Source organism: Hibiscus syriacus, unplaced genomic scaffold (genome assembly GCF_006381635.1).
Source record: "Hibiscus syriacus cultivar Baekdansim isolate YM2019G1 unplaced genomic scaffold, ASM638163v2 tig00004355_pilon, whole genome shotgun sequence".
NCBI classification, from domain to species: Eukaryota; Viridiplantae; Streptophyta; class Magnoliopsida; order Malvales; family Malvaceae; genus Hibiscus; species Hibiscus syriacus.
Genome location: NW_024062011.1, coordinates 1,031,866 through 1,053,686, shown reverse-complemented (window position 1 = coordinate 1,053,686; position 21,821 = coordinate 1,031,866).

Sequence of the window (21,821 nt, the reverse complement as noted above, 5' to 3'; positions counted from 1 at the left end):
CTAGTGAAAAAGAAAAAATGGGTAGTTTTTTTTTCTTGGGTAAAAATGGGGGTAAATCCTAACGCCTAAGTCATATCAAGCAACCTATTTCATATGTAATCTCAAAATGCATCATGCCACAAGTTCTAGATTTCCAAAATTCAATTTAACACACGCTCAAGAAAGAAAAAGAGCATAAAAGTGAAGATAAACATGTTCAAGCTCAAAATCTTACTATTGGGATTCGATGGAGCTTAAAATGATTAACAAAATAATTTTCCAGTAGGAGGTGAATTGGATTTTTGAGTTTAGGGAGTAAGGAGTATAAATATGAAACAATTTGCACAAGGATTTATAGTGGTTCGACTTCTCAACCAAGTATACATCCACTACCCAAGCTCCTAACTTACGATTTTCTAACAAATCCACTAATTTGTTTTTTCTTTTTTCAGGACAAAGAGATAATCCCCTAGCTTTTCAAAGGCTAAGCTAGAACCAATCCTCTCTACAAAAGGAATAAAATATGTAAACAAGAAAACCTCTTAAAGGAAGGTGTTTATAAAAATTAAGCTCACTAAAACACTAATATTTATAAGAGAAAGGAAAATAAGAATGAGAAGCTCTTTTCTTGTATTTGATTGCTTGGATGGGTGTTGTCCTACTTCTTCAAGTGTCCTCAACTTTTTTTATATGTTGGAATGATTTTGTGACCGTTTCTAGCCGTTGGGAATGTTTTGAACCCGTTGCGGGATTAATTTTCTACAAAATAAAATTGCCCAGAACAGGGAGTATTGGTACTCCTTTAATGAGTATCGGTTGTTGAACCATGTTTTATAATATTTTGATATACAAAATTAAGGCCAAATGTTTTTGGACTTGATTGAATTTGTTCAAAGTTTTCAAAAATAATTCAAAGTCCATTAAACTAGAATTTGAGCACAAAACAGTTTTTCTGAGTACGTAGTACCGATACTATTGTTACAATATCGATATTATATGAACAATATTGATATTGCTCATGTGGTACCATACCAAAGGTAAGAGAAGTATCGATACTCTCTAGGTAGTATCGATACTACAAGGTGTTTTCCAAATTGCTCAAATTTCAGAATGCAAAATAGGTACCGATACTCAAAGGGGTATCGATACTACTTTATACAGTGGTATCGATACCATGAAGCATAGTATTGATACTGGTCAAGCCCAACGATCTTTAACGACTAGTTTATTTAAATATTACAAAGGTAGTACCGATATTCATTAAAGGAGTATCGATACTCCATGTCCTATGTAGTTTTATTTTGCAAATAATTAATCCTCAACGGCTCTAAAACATCCCCAACAGCTAAAAACGACCACAAACTCATTCCAACATATAAAAACAAGTTGAGGACACTTGAAGAATGTTGGAACACCTATCCAAGCAATTGAGATCAAGAGAAAAGGTCTTTCACTCTTAGTTTTCTTTTTCTCTTGTACATAAGTGTTTTTGAGCTAATTGCAAATCTTTTAATTGTTTTCTTGTGAGCTTAATCTTTGTAAACACCTTCCTTTTGAGAGGTTTTTCTTGTTTTCATCTTTATTCCTTATGTAAAGGGGATTGGTTCTAGCTTAGCCTTTGCAAATCTAGGGAGTTGTAAAGGTTATCTCTTTATCCTAGAAAAAGAAAGAACAAATTAGTGAATTTGTTAGAAAATCCTTAGTGAAGAGCTAAGGTAGTGGATGTAGACTTGGTTGAGAATTTGAACCACTATAAATCCTTGTGCAAATTGTTTCATCTTTATACTCATTACTCCCTAAACTTAAAAATCCAATTCACCCCCTCTTGGTAAATTATTCGGTTGATCAATTTGAGTTTCATCGCAATCCCAAATCCCTTGTGCAAATTGTTTCATCTTTATACTCATTACTCCCTAAACTTAAAAATCCAATTCACCCCCTCTTGGTAAATTATTCGGTTGATCAATTTGAGTTTCATCGCAATCCCAACAATTGGTATAAGAGCTTGACTCATTAAAAGGTCTAACAAGCTTGAGACGATCCTTGAAGAAGCTCTATCCATTTTCGACACAACCAAGAATAAGACTTCCACCTCCGGCTTGTTCCTCATGTAAGACTCCCAACCGATCGACAAGCCTCCATACTTCAATGGAACTAACTATCGTCATTGGAAGAAATTAATGAAGTTATTCATCTAATCCAATAATCTTGATACATGAGAGATGATCGAGAATGGCTACTCTTCTCCAAAGATAAATACAAATGAATGGAGTGCCCAAGAACGGAAGAAAACTCAACACAATGTGTAACATCCTCAATACCGGGTTAGTGACTAAATTATAAAGTCTTATAATTTGGTGATTAAAATAGAATGATTGAATAGTATAAAGATTTATTTGTAAATTATTGTATAGAATTGAATTAAACTGAAGAAGGAATGGAAGGGCAAAGAGGTCATTTACAAGGAAATAAGAAATGAAGGGTTATATATTAATCCACGTGGGTTGAAGAGGATAGAACACAAAGGGCTTCCAGAGTTTCTTTTCTTTTTCTTTCTTCCTTGTACGAGTAAAGCAAAACAAAGGTGAGTTTTTTGATTATTGAGTTTCTTGTTAAATTTAAGATTGGGTTTTAATTATTAGATGATAACTAAGCTTAAGGAAAGCTTAAGTTATCTTAAAATCAAAGGATGATAAAGTTAGAAGAGATTAAAGATTAGAGGTTCTTGAATGAAATCTTTGAATATAGTTCATATCTAGAATTGGAAGTTTAATTTGACTTGTCGTCAATCTAGTTAAGACATATTAAGTGTTAGAAGTATAATTAAATCATGTTGCAAAGTTGGTATAATTCTTGAATTTCATGAGAAGTATAGGATTTTGAAGTTTAAGATGAAATAAATGAGTATAGATTGGTTTAAGTATGTGTATTGGAGTTAAGAATATAAAAGGGAATGAAAGATGAAGGATTTAAGCTAAAATGGATAAGTTTTCGGTTTCAATAAGTGAATTATGGGCAGAGTACATCGATACACATCCATTGTGTACTGATGCATCAAGGATAAAATTCCAGAAATTGTTGAAGGTGCAGCGATGCACATGAAGTGTATCGATGCACTCCTTTAAAATAAAAACATCGAATGCCATCAGTGTACCGATGCACAGGTAGTGCATCGATGCACCCGTTAAGGGATGCATCGATACACTGTAGAGTGCATCGATGCATACCTTCATTAAAATATGAAAATAACTTCCTTTTTAGCCTAAGGAGTAATAGTTTAGAATATATCAATTAGTATTTTGATATGTATCAATGTATTACCATGTAGATATAGAACATAATCTTGTTCCGGAATAATCAAAGGACTAGAATCGAATCAAAACAAGGCTAAGGTGAGTGTATTTTATAGTTAAAGTGTATAGAGACAAGACTTGTGATAAGTCTATCTCTGATAGTTGAATTCATGATTTTATACTCATGTACATACATACATATATTATTGTTATAGTGATATCATGCATAATTTATTATGCTTTAATATGATATTATGTGAACGAACACCATTACAAGATAAACAATCCAGGTATGTGGAATAATGGAAATGATTATATGTGTTTATATGAAAAGTGATTAAAGAGATATGAAATGAGAAATGTATTCATGTTTAAGCCCATGTTATATGTTATGAGAGCTATAGGTATAGTTGGCATGCCAAGAGTCGAGGGTTTATAGTGGTCATTCGGGACGTATCCAGTGGTCCTTCGGGACGTATCCAGTAGTCCTTTGAGACAGATCCAGTGGTCATTCGGGATGTAGTGGTCCTTAGGGATGTAATGGTCCTTTGGGACAAATATTCACTACCCCTTATGGGAATTTATCGAGCTGTGGTGATAGCGTTAGTGCACAACCTCAATGTACTCACGTACCTTTGTTCTCATAATGTACATGGGCAATTGAAAGATAAATTAAAGTGAAAGTGATACAAGAGGTAAGTTTCATATGTGCATGACATGATTGTATATGTTATAGTGAAATATATACATGTATATTGAAATGTCATGATCAAATGGTAAGAATGCATATTCATGAATCTATTGTTACATGTTCATTTATTGCCTCACTAAGTCTATGACTTAGCGTGTAAATGATTTACACGTAGGTACCAAGAAACAAGAAGAGCAATACTATAAGTGACAAGAACATCATCACTATTAAAAGATCAGATCAGAAGTAATTGACAAAGTAGGTATTTTGGGTTATGCATAGAGTGTTAGCATGTAATAAGTTGTTAATTACGAATGCTATGATCGATTTTGTATTTCATGGTCTCTCTTATGTAAATTAACATATTTTGTTTTAATGAAAGTTTAAAATTTCCCTATTTTTCTTTAAGTGTCAAAGTTTGAAAAGTCAATGTGACACCTCGGACTCATATTCGGGTCGGATACGGGTCAGGGTGTTACATTTAATGGTATCAGAGCTACGGTTTAGTCGATTCTCAGCATAAACTAAAGTCTAGAGTGTCTTATAATGTATACATGCCAACAAAATAGTGAAAACGTTTGATCTAATAGAATAGTAAGTATGTTATTTTACTAATAGAATGATATTATATTGTGTCTTAATAGATGTCCGGACATGGTAGTTCTAGAAATGAAGCGGGAGATGATAGATATGCTGAAAGTAGCAATTCACCTGCCCTGACCATGCAGAGTGAAGAACAAACGCCCTCTGGAGTGCCTATGAATGATCAAGATGTATTCTTTAGGACGTTAGACGCGGTATTGATGCGTTTCCAACCTCTTACTACTTCAACTCCGAAAATGAATGTTGCGAAAGAGTTGAAGGGTTTAGGATCTCCCGAGTTTAGAGGGGAAGCTGAGGAAGGTCCTGTTGCTGCAGACCTTTGGCTTAATGACGTGAAAGTCATGCTTGAGGGACTTCATTGTTCCGATGCTGAGAAGCTAGATGGAGTAATTTCCTTGTTGAAAGGGCAAAAAAGGATTTGGTGGACCAATGTTATATTGAGGATGTCTAGTAATCAAGTAACTTGGTCATTGTTTTTAGAAGAATTCAAGCATAAGTACATCAGAGATTAATTTGTTCGACAGATGAAACAAGAGTTCATGAATTTTAAGCAATGGAATCACACTGTATATGAGTACGAGTGTGAATTCAATAAGTTTAGTAGCTTTGCTACCGAGCTTGTTCCTACAGAGAAAGATGCTTGTGAGTGGTTCGTAGAAGGATTACGTCCTTGATTGAAGGAAATGTTTGATTGTATTGAATCTATCCTCGTTTCAAGAGGTAGTCAATAGTGTTAAAGCTTTGGAAAGAGCTCAAAATGAGAGATTTGAAAATTCAAGAGCTCAGATAGTCAAAAGAACGGGTACTTCTTCAAGTTCTGCACCATCAAAAAGGAGCAAAGATGCTGGTTCTCGACCTCAAGCTAGATCAGAGTCAGTGGTATCCTCCGTAAGAGGATTAAATCCAATTAGAGGTAGACAAACTCAGTCAGTGGGATCTGGAGCTGGGAGATCTAATCAGAGTCAAGTCAGACAATGCCCATATTGTGGAAAGAATCATTCAGGGATATGTAGGATGATTTTCAGAGCTTGCTTTAGATGTGGGGAGACCAGACATTTTGTTCGGGATTGTCCTAGGGGAGCCGGTGAATCTGCACTACTGGAGAGGTCTATTTCTGTAGGCCAAAGGGGTAGAGGTAGAGAAAGAAATCAGTCAGGGTCCTCTGCTCAACAAGAGATATGTTCCACTGCTCGAGTGTACAATCTCAAGACCAATGAGGATCGGGATGATCTGGAGATTATAACAGGTACCTTTCTGTTGTTTGATAAACATGTTATGGTATTGATTGATACGGGGTCTATATATTCATACATTACTAGTATGTTAGTGAGAGAATTGAATATTCAGTTAGAAACTACTAACAATGAGGTGATAGTGACGAATCCGTTAGGGCACAGTGCTCAGGTAAATATGGTGAGTCGAGGGTGTCTCATACGAATCTAGGGAATTGAATTCTCTGCTAATATGATGGAATTACCCTTCGACGAATTTGAAGTGATACTGGGAATGGATTGGTTATATCATTATTATGCTAATGTCGATTGTAGACTAAAAAGAGTAACGTTAAGAAGTTCAGAAGGAGTAGAATTCTTTGTATTTAATGAAAGATGGAATCTGTTGGCGAATGTGATATCAATAATTACTGCAAAGAAGTTACAGCTACAAGGATGTCAAGGATTCATTACTAATGTGTTGGATGTAAGAGCCAAAGACAAAGAGATTGAAGAAATTCCTATAGTGAGAGAGTTCTTCGATGTTTTTCCAGCAGAGTTGCCAGGTTTACCTCAGGACAGAGAAGTAGAATTCCAGATTGAGATAATGCCGGGAACAACACCCATTGTAATAGCACTATACAGAATGGCTCCAAAAGAGTTGCAAGAATTAAAGATTCAATTACAGGAGATACTGGACAAAGGGTTTGTTAGACCAAATGTATCACCTTGGGGAGCTCCAGTTCTATTTGTTAAGAAGAAAAATGGTTCAATGCGTCTCTGCATCGACTACAGACAGCTCAATAAAGTAACCATCAAGAACAAGTATCCTCTCCACCGAATTAACGATTTATTTGATCAATTAAAGGGGGCTTCAGTTTTCTCGAAGATTGATTTGCGTTCGGGTTACCATCAATTGAAGATTCAATAGAAAGACATTCCAAAGATGACATTTAGAACGAGGTATGGTCACTATGAATTTATCGTGATGCCATTTGGAGTTACGAATGCACCAGCTGCTTTCATGGATTTAATGAACAGAATATTCCAATCATATTTGGATCAGTTCGTGGTGGTGTTCATTGATGATATTTTAGTGTATTCAAAGTCAGAAGAAGAGCATAGTTCACACTTAAAGATCGTTTTGCAAATTTTGCGAGACAAAAGGCTTTATGCTAAATTCTCTAAATGTGAATTTTGGTTGAATGAAGTGGCATTCCTTGGACATGTAATTTCTGCAGAAGAAATTCAAGTGGATCCTCAAAAGATTAAAGCTATTCTGGACTGGGAAGTTCCAAAGAATGTGTCAGAAGTTCAAAGTTTTCTGGGGTTAGCTGGTTATTACCGAAGGTTTGTTAAAAACTTTTCGATAATAGTTTTACCTCTAACTAAGTTATTGAGAAAAGAAGTAAAATTTGCTTGGACTCAGGAATGCCAAGAGAGTTTAGAAAAATTAAAGAAGATTTTGACAGAAGCTCCAGTGTTAGTCCAATCTGAGTTTGGCAAGAACTTTATAGTGTACAGTGATGCGTCTCATAACGGTATAGGATGCGTGTTAAAGCAAGAGGGAAAAGTAGTGGCCTATGCTTCTAGGCAACTAAAACTACACGAAAAGAATTATCCTACACACGATCTGGAGATGGTGGCTGTAGCGTTTGCTCTTAAGATTTGGTGTCACTATTTGTATGGTGAAAAGTGCTACTTGTATACGGATCATAAGAGTTTAAAGTACTTGATGACTCAGAAAGAGTTGAATTTAAGATAGAGAAGATGGGTGGAATTTCTCAAGGATTATGATGTGGTGATTGATTTTCATCCCGGAAAAGAAAATGTGGTAGCAGATGCCTTAAGTAGAAAGACGTTTGCAGCCTTACGAGCTTTGGATGCCAAACTATCATTTGGAGGAGACGGTGCAATTTTTGCAGAATTGACTATCAAACCATCATGGATTGATCGAATTAAGGAATTGTAAAGAAAAGATGAAATGTGTTTGAAGAAATTGTAACAATTTAAGAATGAAGAGCTAAATGATTATGAAATCAAGTTGGATGGGAACTTGTATTATCAAGGGAGATTGGTGATTCCAAATGATGATGAGTTAAAGAATGATTTATTAACAGAAGCTCATTGTAGTCCATTAACGATGCACCCAGGAGGAAACAAAATGTATATGGACCTCAAGAGTCGATATTAGTGGCCTGGAATGAAGAAAGACATTACGGTATTTGTATCAAAGTGTTTGACTTGTCAACAAGTCAAAGTTTAGCATCAGGTTCCATCGGGATTGTTACAATTAGTATCAATTCCTCAGTGGAAATGGGAGAATGTAACAATGGATTTTGTGACTAGGTTGCCTTTAACTCCGAACAAAACGGATTCAATCTGGGTGATTGTAGATAGATTGACTAAATTAGCCCATTTTATCCCGGTGCGAATTGATTTCTCCATGGATAAATATGCCAAGCTATATGTTAGAGAAATTATACGCTTGCATGGTATACCTATTTCTATAATTTCTGATCGGGATCCTAGATTCACATTGCGATTTTGGAAATCATTACATAGAGCGTTGGGAACTCGATTAAACTTTAGTACAACATTTCATCCTCAGACCGATGGACAATCTGAGCGAACTATCCAAATTCTGGAGGATATGCTTAGAGCTTGTGTAATTGAATTCAAATGATCGTGGGAAAGGTATTTGCCACTTGCTGAATTTACATATAACAATAGTTATCAGTCAAGCATCAAAATGGCTCCCTATGAAGCTTTATACGGGATAAGATGTCATACACCCTTGAATTGGTTTGAGCTTAATGATAGAGAAGTTATTGGTCCCGAGAAATGGAAGAAAAGGTTCAAGTGATTCAGAGTAATATCAAAACAGCAGCTGATAGATAGAAATCGTATGCAGATTTAAAGAGAAATGAAATAGAATATCAAGTTGGAGATAAAGTGTTTCTTAAAGTTTCTCCTTGGAAGAAGGTTATGAGGTTTAGACATAAAGGAAAATTGAGTCCTCGGTTTATTAGACCCTATGAGATTATTAAGAGAGTAGGACCAGTAGCATATCAGTTAAATTTTCCAGCTGAAATGGAGAAAATTCACAATGTCTTTCATGTTTTAATGCTTCAGAAGTATCGATTTGATCCTTCCCACATTGTGACTCCAGAAGAGATAGATATTCAACCAGATTTGACTTATGAAGAGGAATCGGTTAAAATCTTAGCTCATGAGGTTACACAACTAAGGAACAAGACGATTCCATTGGTTAAAGTCTTGTGGAGGAATCACAAAGTAGAGGAAGCAACATGGGAATGTGAAGAGGACGTGAGGATTAAGTACCCCTACCTCTTTGCGTAATGAAAATTCGAGGACGAATTTTCTTAAGGGGGAAAGATTTGTAACATCCTCAATATCAGGTTAGTGACTAAATTGTAAAGTCTTATAATTTGGTGATTAAAATAGAATAATTGAATAGTATAAAGATTTATTTGTAAATTATTGAATTGAATTGAATTGAAATGAAGAATGAATGGAAGGGCAAAGAGGTCATTTACAATAAAATAAGAAAGGAATGGTTATATATTAATCCACGTGAGTTGAAGATGAGAGAACACAAAGGCTTCCAGAGTTTCTTTTCTTCTTCTTTCTTCCTTGTACGAGTAAAGCAAAACAAAGGTGAGTTTTCTGATTATTGAGTTTCTTGTTAAATTTAAGATTGGGTTTTGATTATTAGATGATAATTAAGCTTAAGGAAAGCTTAAGTTATCTTAAAATCAAATGATGATAAAGTTAGAAGAGATTAAAGATTAGAGGTTCTTGAATGAAATCTTGGAATATAGTTCATATCTAGAATTGGAAGTTAAATTTTACTTGTCATCAATCTAGTTAAGACATATTAAGTACTAGAAGTGGAATTAAATCATGTTGCAAAGTTGGTATAATTCTTGAATTTCATGAGGAGGATAGGATTTTAAAGTTTAAGATGAAATAAATGTGTATAGATTGGTTTAAGTATGTGTATTGGAGTTAAGAATATAAAAGGGAATGAAAATGAAGGATTTAAGCTAAAATGGATAAGTTTTCGGGTTCAAGAAGTGAATTCTGGGCATAGTGCATCGATACACATCAATTGTGTACCGATGCATCAAGGATAAAATTTCAGAAATTGTTGAAGGTGCATCGATGCACATGAAATGTATCGATGCACTCCTTTAAAATAAAAACATCGAATGCCATCAGTGTACTGATGCACAGGTAGTGCATCGATGCACCCGTTAAGGGATGCATCGATACACTGTAGAGTGCATCGATACATACCTTCATTAAAATATGAAAATAACTTCCTTTTTAGCCTAAGGAGTAATAGTTTAGAATATATCAATTAGTATTCTGATATGTATCAATGTATTACTATGTAGATATAGAACATAATCTTGTTCCGGAACAATCAAAGGACTAGAATCGAATCAAAACAAGGCTAAAGTGAGTGTATTTTATAGTTAAAGTGTATAGAGACAAGACTTGTGATAAGTCTATCTCTGATAGTTGAATTCATGATTTTATACTCATGTACATACATACATATATTATTGTTATAGTGATATCATGCATAATTTATTATGCTTTAATATGATATTATGTGAACGAACGCCATTACAAGAGAAACAATCCAGGTATGTGGAATAATTGAAATGGTTATATGTGTTTATATGAAAAGTGATTAAAGAGATATGAAATGAGAAATGTATTCATGTTTAAGCCCATGTTATATGATATGAGAGCTATAGGTATAGTTGGCATGCCAAGAGTCGAGGGCTTATAGTGGTCCTTCGGGACATATCCAGTGGTCCTTCGGGACGTATCCAGTGGTCCTTCGGGACAGATCCAGTGGTCATTCGGGATGTAGTGGTCCTTCAGGACATATCCAGTGGTCCTTAGGGATGTAATGGTCCTTCGGGACAAATATTCACTGCCCCTAGTGGGAATTTATCGAGCTGTGGTGACAGCGTTAGTGCACAACCTCAATGTACTCACGTACCTTTGTTCTCAATAATGTACATGGGAAATTGAAAGATAAATTAAAGTGAAAGTGATACAAGAGGTAAAATTCATATGTGCATGACATGATTGTATATGTTATAGTGAAATATATACATGCAGATTGAAATGTCATGATCAAATTGTAAGAATGCATATTCATGAATCTATTGTTACATATTCATTTATTGACTCACTAAGTCTATGACTTAGCGTGTAAGTGATTTACACGTAGGTACCAAGAAACAAGAAGAGCAGTACTAGAAGTGACAAGAACATCGTCACTACTAAAAGATCAGATCATAAGTAATTGACAAAGTAGGTATTTTGGGTTATGCATAGAGTGTTGGCGTGTTGGCATGTAATAATTTGTTAATTACGAATGCTCTGATCAATTTTTTATTTTGTGGTCTCTCTTATGTAAATTAACATATTTTGTTTTAATGAAAGTTTAAAATTTCCCTATTTTTCTTTAAGTGTCAAAGTTTGAAAAGTCAATATGACACCTCGGACTCATATTCGGGTCGGATACGGGTTAGGGGTGTTACATAATGCTAAGGCGATGCACATGTTGTTTTGTGCATTTGGTCTTGATGTCTATGAAGAAGTTTTATATTGTTCAAATGCCGAGGAGATTTGGATTAAGCTCGAAGAACTTCATGGTGACAAGAAAGAATAACCAACAAAGGTAGTGTACTTAATGACTCTTCAAGAGCTCAAGGTATCTTCGAACTCAAATGAATTAAATTCATATTCTTTTGATGAGTTACAAGATGCTTATGATTAATTGTATTTGGAATTTGAAACCATAAATTCCAAATATAAGAAATTGATTTCAAAATTAAAAATTGAAAATGATTTTCTTTTCAAAGTAAAATTGGATTTTGAAAAGCAAAATAAAATTTTGAAAAATGATTTTAAGCTTTCAAAAATCAAATCAATGATTTGGAAAAACAAAATATTGATTTTAAAGTTAAGATCTTAACAAAGGAAAAAGAATTAATTTCTCAAACCAATTCATCATATTTAAAAATGACAAAATGCTCACATTGTCATTTCCATGGTCATTTGGAACATACTTGTCCTTTAAAGAAATGAAAACGTTTTAAAATTAAACAAGTATGGGTTCCAAAGGGAATAAGGGACGCAATTTGGATATCAAAATCAAAATAAATGTCTTTTGTAGGTGTGTTGGAGCAAATGAAGTGAAATGCCAAGTTTTTTAATGCTCTAGCCACTCAAAAATAAAGATGGGTAACCTCTTAGCTTAATGCTATTAATTTTTGGATATTTGGTTAACCTTTTTGTTTTATGCGTACATGAGTTTTATGCTTAAATGATTATGTGTTGATTTTCATCTCGTGTATGTTAAAAAGTGTGTTATGATGAACATTTTAAAATTTCAATGATTTTTCAGAAGTTTTTGGTTCATTATAATGATTTTTGGTCAAATTTGTTTCGCATGTTGTTTTAAACAAATTTTTCTTATTTTTTACCTTAAATTTAAATGCTTGTGCACGTGATTACATTACAAATGATATCTCTCTAACAATTGATATCAATTTTCTTCAAATGAATAACATTTTGGATATTTTTATGCACATGCACTTAAATACAACAATTGATATTGCATAAAATATATTAGAATTGGATATATTGAATTTCATGTGCCACTAACATGTTTTTTTCATATTTTTTTGAAATTCAATGTCTTTAAATGTCAAGATTTTAAAGTCAAATTCTTGTTTGGAATGCTTTTATTAAGGGTGAGCTTTGATTTTTTTTCAAATAATTTTATGCTAAAATTTACCACTAACTCTCCATTGTTATTTTTGAACTTTAAAGTTGAATTATTCTTGATATAACAAAAAAAAGGGAGAAATATAGGCTTGGAAATTTTAATTTCTTTATGAAAAAGGGAGAGCTTTAATATTTTCCAAATATTGTTATTTTTCATTAAATATTTTATTTAGGGGACTTTTGCCAAAACAATTTTTTAAATGTTTTGTTATATCAAAAAGGGGGAGATTGTTGAACCATGTTTATAATATTTTGATATAATAAATTAAGGAAAAATGTTTTTGGACTTGATTGAATTTGTCAAAGTTTTCAAAAATAATTCAAAGTCCATTAAACTAGAATTTGAGCACAAAACATTTTTTTCTGAGTACGTAGTACCGATACTGTTCTTACAGTATCGATACTAAATGAACATTACCAATATTGTTCATGTGGTCTCGATACCAAAGGTAAGAGAAGTATATATACTCTCTAGGTAGTATCGATACTACGAAATGTTTTCCAAAGTGCTCAAATTCGAGAATGCAAAATAAGTACTGATACTCAAAGGGGTATTGATACTACTTTACACAGTGATATCAATACCATGCAGCATAGTATCGATATTGATCAAGCCCAACTGTCTTAATGACTAGTTAATTTAAATATTACAAAGGTAGTATCGATACTCATTAAAGGAGTATCGATACTCCCTGTCCTGAGCAATTTTATGTTGTAGAAAATTAATCCCTAACGGCTAGAAACGGTCACAAACTCATTCCAGCATATAAAAACAAGTTAAGGACACTTGACGAAGGTTGGAACACCTATCCAAGCAATTGAGATCAAGAGAAAAGCTCTTTTACTCTTAGTTTTCTTTTTCTCTTGTACATAAGTGTTTTTGAGCTCATTGTAAATCTTTTAATTGTTTTCTTGTGAGCTTAATCTTTATAAATACATTCCTTTTGAGAGGTTTTTCTTTCTTACATCTTTATTCCTTTTGTAAGGGGACTGGTTCTTGCTTAGCCTTTGAAAAGCTAGGGAGTTGTAAATGTTATCTCTTTATCCAGGAAAAAAGAAAGAACAAATTAGTGAATTTTTTAGAAAATCCGTAGTGAGGAGTTAAGGTAATAGATGTAGACTTGGTTGAGAAGTCGAACCACTATAAATCTTTGTGAAAATTGTTTCATCTTTATACTCTTTACTTCCTAAACTCAAAAAGCCAATTCACCTCCTCTTGGAAAATTATTCGGTTGATCAATTTAAGCTTCATCGCAATCCCAACAGGTACTACCTTTGTAATATTTAAATAAACTAGATGTTGTAGACCGTTGCGCTTAACCAGTATCGATATGTTGTTTCATGGTATCGATGCCACTGTGTAAAATAGTATTAGTACCTCTTGAGTATCAGTACCTATTTTGCATTCTGGAATTTGAGTAATTTGGAAAATAACTGGTAGTATCGATACTACCTAGAGAGTATCGATACTTCTCTTACATTTGGTATCGGTACCACATGAATAGTATCGATCTTGTTTATGTAGTATCGATACTGTGAGAACAGTATCGGTACTACGTACCCAGAAAATTATTGTGCTCAAATTCTAGTTTAATGGAATTTGAATTATTTTTTTAAAAGTTTGAACAAATTCAATCAAGTCCAAAAACATTTTTCCTTAATTTGTTATATAAAAATATTATAAAGCATAGTTTAACAATCTCCCCTTTTTGATATAACAAATTATTTGAATTTTTTTTGCAAAACTTTCCCTTAATAAAATATTTCATGAAAAAGATAAATATTTGAAAAATATCAAAGCTCCCCCTTTTTCATTCTTGAAATTAAAATTTTCAAACTCATACTTCTCTCGTTTTTGTTATATAAAAAATAATTCAACTTTAAAGTTTAAAAATAATAATGGAGAGTAAGTGGTAAATTTTATCATAAAATCATTTGAAAAATCAAAGATCCTCCACAATAAAAGCATTCAAAACAAAAATTTGACTTCAAAAGCTTGACACTTAAAAGACATTGAATTTCAACAAAGATTATCAAACATGTTAGTAGCACATTAAATTCAATATATCCAAGTCTAATATACTTTATGCAATACCAATTTTTGTATTTAAGTGCATGTGCATAAAGCTATCCAAAAATGGTATGCATTTGAAAAATTGATATCAATTGTTAGAGAGATATCATTTGCCAAAAATCACATGCATAAACATTTCAATTAAGGTCAAAAATTAAAATTTGTAAAAACAAAGCATTAAACCAATTTTGACCAAAATTCATTATGATGAACAAACATTCACGAAAAATCATTAAAATTTAGAAAATGTTTATCACAATTCTTTTTAACATACATGAGATAGAAAACGTAAATCATGTAAAATCAAAACTCGTGAGTGCGTAAACTAAATGAGCAACCAATTATGCAATATAATCAAAATAAGCTTAGAGGTTACCCATTTCATATCAAATGTGGCTAGAGCATTTGAATATCTTCACTTTCATCAACATTGCTCACACACACCTACAAGAGACATTTATGTAGATTTTGGTATACAACTTGCTTTGGATCTTTTAACGTTAGTTTCAATGCCTCTTATTTCCTTAGGAATCCATACTTGTTTAATTTTAAAACGTTTTCCTTTTTGAGATTAGATGAATTATTTAAAATGATTTCTTTTTCTTTTGTTAAGCATTCAAGTTTAACATTTAAATCAAAACTTTCTTTTTCAAAATTTTCATTTTTCATTTTTGAAAGCTCTAAATCCTTTTTTCAAAATTTCATTTTGTTTTTCAAAATCAACTTTTGTTTTCATGAATCTCTTCGAGCTAATTCTAAAGCTCCTTAGTATTTGAACAAGAAGAAACTCCTTCATAAACATTGGGACCAAATACAAAAAACAACATGTGAAATGCTTTAGAATTTTGTTGAGCTTTCTTCCGTTCCTAGGCACTCCACTCCTTTATCTTCTTCTTTGGAGAAGAGTATACGTTCTCAATCATCTACTATGCATCAAGATCATTGGATTGGATGAATAGCTTCATTAATTTCATCCAATGATGGTAATTGGCTTTATTGAAGTATGGAGGCTTGTCGAACGGTTAGGAGTCTTCCATGTGGAAAAAGCCGAAGGTGGAAGTCATTTTCTCGGTTGTGTCGAAAATGGATAGAGCTTCTTCAAGGATCGTCTCAAGGTTGTTAGACCTTCTAATGAGTCAAGCTCTGATACCAATTGTTAGGATTCGATGAAGCTCAAAATGATCAACCGAATAATTTGCCAATAGGGGGTGAATTGGCCTTTTGAGTTTAAGGAGTAAGGAGTATAAAGATGAAACAATTTGCACAAGGATTTATAGATGTTCAACTTCTTAACCAACTCTACATACACTACCTAAGCTCCTCACTTAGGATTTTCTAACAAATTCATTAATTTGTTCTTTCTTTTTTCAGGACAAAGAGATAACATTTACAACTTCCTAGCTTTTCAAAGGCTAAGCAAGAACCAATCCCCTTTACAAAAGGAATAAAAGATATAAACAAGAAAACCTCTTAAAGGAACGAGTTTAACAAAATTTAAGCTCACTAAAACACTAATATCTACAAGAGAAAGAAAAATACGAATGAAAAGCTCTTTTATTGTATTCGATTGCTCGGATAGGTGTTTTCCTACTTCTTCAAGTGTCCTCAACTTGTTTTTATATGTTGTTATGAGTTTGTGGTCGTTTATAGCCGTTAGGGATGTTTTAGAGCCATTGGGAATTAATTTTCTACAAAATAAAACTGCCCAGAACAGGGAGTATCAGTACTCCTTTAATGAGTATCAGTATTACCTTTGTAATATTTAAATAAACTAGCCATTGAAGATCGTTGGGCTTGACCAGTATCGATACTATGCTTCATGGTATCGATGCCACTATGTAAAGTAGTATCGATATCCCTTGAGTATCGATACCTATTCTGCATTCTGGAATTTGAGCAATTTGGAAAACAACTGGTAGTATCGATACTACCTAGAGAGTATCGATACTTCTCTTACCTTTGGTATCGGTACCACATAAATAGTATCGGTATTGTTCATGTAGTATCAACACTGTAAGAATAGTATCGATACTACATACCCAAAAATTTATTTTGTGCTCAAATTCTAGTTTAATGGACTTTGAATTATTTTTGAAAACTTTGAAAAAATTCAATCAAGTCCAAAAACATTTTGCCTTAATTTGCTATATCAAAATATTATAAAACATAGTTCAACACTCACAAAGTATGTTAATGAATCAAGCTAGGCGAAAAATTCAACCAACAAAATCAAGGATGTTGCGAAACCCATTAAATTAACATCCTACTCATACCATTCAACTATCAAGGGTGTCAAGATTCAAGCCAATTTCATGAGCTCAAATGACCACAATCATGCTTGAAATAGTCAATGAAAAAAAGAAGAATTGCAATCAAGTAATTAACAAATCCAATCGAAGATTCAATCAAGCAAATAAAAGACAAGTAGAAGAAAGAATTCGATGCAACCTTTACCCTCCTCCTCACTTAAATGTCCAAATACGAAAATAAAATATAAATCGCAAGAGAAAAAGTAAAGAATACTCCTAGTTCTTATCGATAATGATAGCGAAATGGGTTATTCGATTGTGTTCTACCGCTCAAATAGAAATTGTCGGAGCATGGATTGATACCAAAGTTCCCTGCATAGCCAAAGGGAAATACCATTAGTAATGGGTAACAAAAATAAGCTTGTGTATTGACCTTAAATTTTTTGATTCGAAAGTGAGCGATGGTGCCCGCGATTAATCGACGAAAGTCAAAGAGCAGAGATAAAACATAATAAGCAACAGTGGCACAGTGAAAAGAAAAAATCAGCGTTGTCCAAGCGATGATCGGAGTAGTGAACGATGAGCAACGAGAGCATGTGAGTAATGGAGCGTGAACGGGTGCGGGAGGTGGAGGCATGTGTGCTTACTATCGATGCCCACCACAACGAGGAGGAGGAGGCGGGGTCGGATCAGAATTGCTCAAAACATGTACAAAGGCCTCATCTGCCAAGTATAGAACGGAATGGCCATCGTTACCTTGATTTTGTGTTCGAACATTATTGATAGTCGGGTGACACCGCAACAGTGGTGATGGAAAAGAGCAAGGTGGTTGAGCACGTTTGAGAATGGGAAGGTTTTCGGCTATGTAGGAAGGGGTTAAAGAAAAAGAAAAGAAAAGATAGTAGAAAGGAAGAAACGAGTAAGGGAAAGAAACTAAGAAGAAAAATGGTGAAAGTGTTAAGCTACTTGTGGAATAAAGAAAAATAAAAAGGGAAAGAAACTGAGTGAGTTTAGGATTTGTGGGAGTTAATAAGGTGAGGCCCAAAAATATTTGAAAAATAAGGAAAAAGTTGGTTAGTCAAACCTGTTGGGGAAATGTTTTAAAATGGGGGACATTGTGTTGAAATGGGCGGCAGAAAAGTAATGAAATTGGGGGGTTGTTAACATGCGACCCACATTACTTTGTTAACGTGCGTCGTTTAATGAAACGGTGCATTCCACCCTTTTTCGATTTTTTGTTGCTTGGGGGATCCGAAAATTGCTTTGTTTGACTGCAAATATCGCCTTCAACTCAGTTTTAAGTCCGAATAAATGCACTTGGTACCTGAAAATTAAAATTATTAAAATCAAATAACAAAATAAAGTAAATTTGAACAAAAATAAAGAAATGAAAAAAATGGAACGAAACGAAATTAAAATGGGTTGTCACCCATGAAGCGCTTTTTTAACGTCGTTTAGCTCAATGACTTGATTCAGACCATAAATTTTGCTCGAGATGCTTCCTGGTCATAAAATCAAAACAAAAAATAGATCAGTAATTTGCTTAAGTCCCTGGCAATGACACCAATTTTGACAAGTGTCGCTCTACTCGTCAAAATAAAATAAAACCTCTTCTCAAATAAAAGAAATAAATATAAATATAGTATAGTGAAAGAGGGTCGATCCACAAGGACTTAGAAATTCCTGATGCGATTTAGTGTCGATTTTAGTCCAGGCAATTGCAAGAAAAATAAATTAGAAAATGGGGTTTTGTGAATGAGAGATAAAAGTAAATAAACAAAAGTAGAAAATAAAAAATGAAGTAAAATAAATTAAAGTGGTAAATAAAAATTAAATGATAATAATGAGAAAATCTCCTCAAGCTAGCTTTGATTTAATTCTGTTTGATCATCGAAATGGATTTTTGCTCCGGGATTAATGTCGATTATAGTCTACAAGATCCAACCCATTGTAACTTGTCTTTCTCTCTAGTAACTAATCTTCTCAAGTCTATATTCGAAAGATGATTCTTGAGTGGATTAACCACAACTTTTGTTGTTAAAACAATCATAATTAAGTACTGGAAAGGCTCGACTGGGATTATGTTGTCTCATCGAGAATCGAACCCGATCTCGATTTCCCTTAGTGGATCGTCGCTAAGTGTGTTCACAGGAAATTGAATATGCCACATGTCTATCCTTCCTCCCAACTATAAATTAAAACAACATCCAGACCAACGTCGATTTTTTTATTTGAAAGTGTTTTAATTTTAAAAAGATGGACAATTGTCGATCTTTGATTCTAGAAAATCGAGAATGAAACCCGAAGGTATTTTAATGCTTTTCAATTCTCACATATGTAATTGAGTCATCGCTAATTTTCGGCTAATAAAAAAAAGAAACTTTATAAAACGGAGAATGAAAATTACAAGATAAAATTCAAGATAAGAGATAACTAAGCCATGCCCTAAGGAGGGCATTTATAGGCTTCTAAATCCTAAAAATAACATGGAAATTAAAATGAAGATAATCCTAAAAAGATAATCCCATGTGTTTTTGAATTCATACTTAGGGGTTGTTTGTTAAAACAGAATGGTTTAGCACTGAATGATCTAGCAGTCTGAATGATTAAAAGGCTCTGTATGATATAGTTCTGAAAAGAAAATTTGTTTGATAAAATATATTACCCTTATGTATGATTTTGCGCCAAAATAAAATATATTTGTTTCTACCTTGTGAATAAATGCTAAAAAAATATTTTACTTTTTGATGTTTATAAAAACACATTTTTTGTCAAAATTATCAACAATCATAATAAAATATAAAATCAATTAACATAAAAACACATTTTTTAGACAAATTATCAACATTCATAATAAACAAATCTACTAATATGAAAAGACATAAAAGAGTGGTTTATGTTTTTGACGAAACAAAATACATAACAACCATAAAAAGATATTAATTTGAAGCATTTAAAAAGAATTGATTAGCAATGTGATCACGTAGATTAGCCATATACTCATTGCCTTGAGGACCCATTCAACTCCATTTATCTCGTCTTGTTCATTTCCATTATCTTGTTCTTCACTAGAAAACATGTTGTTCTTGTCGAAATCCATAAATAATTGATCATAAACTTTGCATTTTCTTATAAAATTATGGACCGCAAAACATGCAATCACTATGTCTCATTGTATTGGAAAAGGATAAGGAGTCATTTGCTTTAGGATTGGGAATCTTGCTTTCAGAACTCCGTAGGCACGCTCTATAACATTTCTAAGTTGTGCATGAGCATGATTGAACCTTTCCTCCTTGGTTACGACACGTTGACGTCGAAAATCTGCTAGCCAGTACCTCGTATTACGATATGGAGTCATAAAGCCACGTATGTTGGTATATACTGCATCACAAAGGTAATACTTATCTGTTATTTATATATAAGCATTAAAATTTTGTTACAAAAAACTATAAATAAATGTAATGAATTAAAACATTTTAATACGATAGAAAGAAATGATATATACCTTGTGGAGGAAGGAAAACCTGAGTTTGGATTAAATGTAACTTATGTCAAAACTCTAGAATCATGTGCTATGCCCTCCCATCCAACCCACACAAATGTGAATATCATATCAAAATCACAAATTGCACCTATTTTTCTTCCTCTATAACGAGCTTGTTGATCGATGGGAACTACTGCATGTACGAGTGTTCCATCTAGTGCACCTATTGCACCCTTTATTAAAGAACATAAATGGTAAGAAACTGAAACATTATTTTTTGGGTGATAACAAAAAATATATAAAAAAACATACTGGAAATATTTCTCGTAGGTGTCTTTGTCTTTGCGTCATATTCAGTGTTGTTTATTGTGATGTTGGAACTATTATTTCTCTTGCAAATTTTATCATTGCACGTCGTACCTCATGAAAGCATTTATGAATGGTTTGTGTAGAGTGTTGGAATCTTATTTTAACCATTCGAAAACGTTCATTATGACCTATAATTGTTAGAAATATAGCCATTTTATCTTCCACGGTTATCATCCTACTATTTTGCAACCAATTTCTTTGTTTTAAATGGTTACATAACAGTATATACGTATCACGAGATAGACGCATTAATTCATGGCATTGTGTATTCGACCCAAATAACAATTCTTGTGTATATGCATGTCCGGTCAATGTTGAATTATTGTCTCGAATTCTTTCAACTCTTGGTGATGCATTTACCATCCAAAACCACCATATAATGATTAGAAACACCTCCTCGTCATTTAAATCCATATAGCACCTAATCGAAACAAAATATAAAAGACACCATCAAAAAGACACATTCAAGTTGTAGATAAATGATAAAAGGGCATCATTAAAACATAACAAAGTATTTCTAATCATCAAAAAGTATTTCTAATCCAAAAAGTATTTCTAGTCCAAAGAGTATTTCTAATCCAAAAAAACATTATAAAAGACATCTCCTTGAATCATCCCAAAAGTCCAAACTTACGCCCATCATTTTTAATCCAACTCTCACATGCCTCTACTTTTAGTACCAACCAAAGTTTCCTCAAATCAGAACTTTCACCAAATAGAAAAAGTGCAGTCTGATACATCGGGTCTTGTGTATCGCACACAAGTTTCTCCAACTTCTCAATGCAAGCGCTCATATCATCTCCTTTGGTTTTTTCAATCATTATGTTAGCAATTTTGGATATATCATCCGCAACAGCCATAATGTTGTGAGTGTTTGTTCGATCTTTTCTTTTTTTACTTTTATGTTGAGAGCCTAGGGAACACTCTTGTGTTGGAACCATTGTTTCTTGTGACGCAAGAGAGGAATTCTTTGGTTGTTGGCTATCATCATCTTCATTCAATTCGGGATCATCTAGTTATTCTTC